The 1,128-nt window shown below is 45.1% G+C and overlaps 1 non-coding gene across 1 annotated transcript; it reads right to left on the minus strand.

Moving 5' to 3' along the window:
* Nucleotides 1–734: 734 nt before the first annotated feature.
* trnap-ugg (transfer RNA proline (anticodon UGG)) lies at nt 735–823 on the minus strand. Its single transcript is given in 2 exon segments — nt 735–770; nt 787–823. It is a non-coding gene; the product is annotated as a tRNA-Pro (tRNA).
* Nucleotides 824–1,128: the final 305 nt, after the last annotated feature.

Raw genomic sequence — 1,128 nt, forward strand, 5'->3', positions numbered from 1 at the left:
TTTGGACGCTGTGGGAACATCGGCGCAAAATCACACGTTTTAATGTGAAATATGTCTGTTTTCTCACATGTCGACTGGCTGTGAGAAATGGAACTTTGAGTAACAAATGGTGGGGCTCGTCCGCGAACCACTCACATATCAAATGTGATCATCCTAAAGCAAAAACCATAACACTTGACCAACGAGCCGCCGACAGTAAGGAGTGCAGCTCTCAGATTCTGACGGTAGTGAGAAAAGATATTCGGCCCATCGTGCTTGTGCTGTCCCTCAGAGAACTATCTAATTCGTCACCCTCTCCATAGTCCTGCAAATGTTATCCTTTTGACGAATAGATTATTAATTTGAGACATGACATGAGCAAAGTACAGTATCCTTTTAAGTAAAAGGGGAATTTGGCGATGAGGTTAAATGTGATTGACAAAACGACCAGGAAGGTCAAAGCTGTCAAACAACGACGATGAGAATGGGATTCGAACCCATGTGTGCAGAGCCCATTATAAGTCCATCGCCTTAAGCTCTCGGCCACCTCGTCTCTTCTTTAACACATCGTCAGCGATGCAATCTCCTGCTTTTTGTATGCAAACAAAAATAACGTGCAAGAAAGTCCACTTCACAGCTTGCTCTGCCCGTACATGCAGATCGACAATGACGAAAACGTGTCGTGAGAGATTCGTTCAGCAAACAGCCTTCATTGACTTGAGGTGAGTGACTGGAAGAGACGCAGCAAGCCTAGTTGACCGCGGCAGAACTCAAACCTGCAATCTTCTGATAACCTCGCAGTTATAATCCAAGTCAGACGCCTTATCCATTAGGCCACGCGGCCTCTGCCAATGCCATCCACTGTGCTATTGTGTATATTGGGCGCAGATTCGATGCAACTGCAATATCAAGGACTGGATTGAGGAAAAGATGAGCATATTTCGAGTGAATGAACAGATGCACTGCGATCTGGGTGCGCACCGGCGCAGGCAAACCCAATGTAAATTGGAGCACAGCAGTTTAACAATTCGGTCATTGCAGCTGAAATCATACTCCTTCTAAAACTATACAGGATGACCCGGGTTTATGAGAAAATCCGTTTCAAAGGGAAAGATTATAGAAACATAGAAAATAGGTGCAGGAACAGGC

This window comes from Pristiophorus japonicus, unplaced genomic scaffold (genome assembly GCF_044704955.1).
Source record: "Pristiophorus japonicus isolate sPriJap1 unplaced genomic scaffold, sPriJap1.hap1 HAP1_SCAFFOLD_327, whole genome shotgun sequence".
NCBI classification, from domain to species: Eukaryota; Metazoa; Chordata; class Chondrichthyes; family Pristiophoridae; genus Pristiophorus; species Pristiophorus japonicus.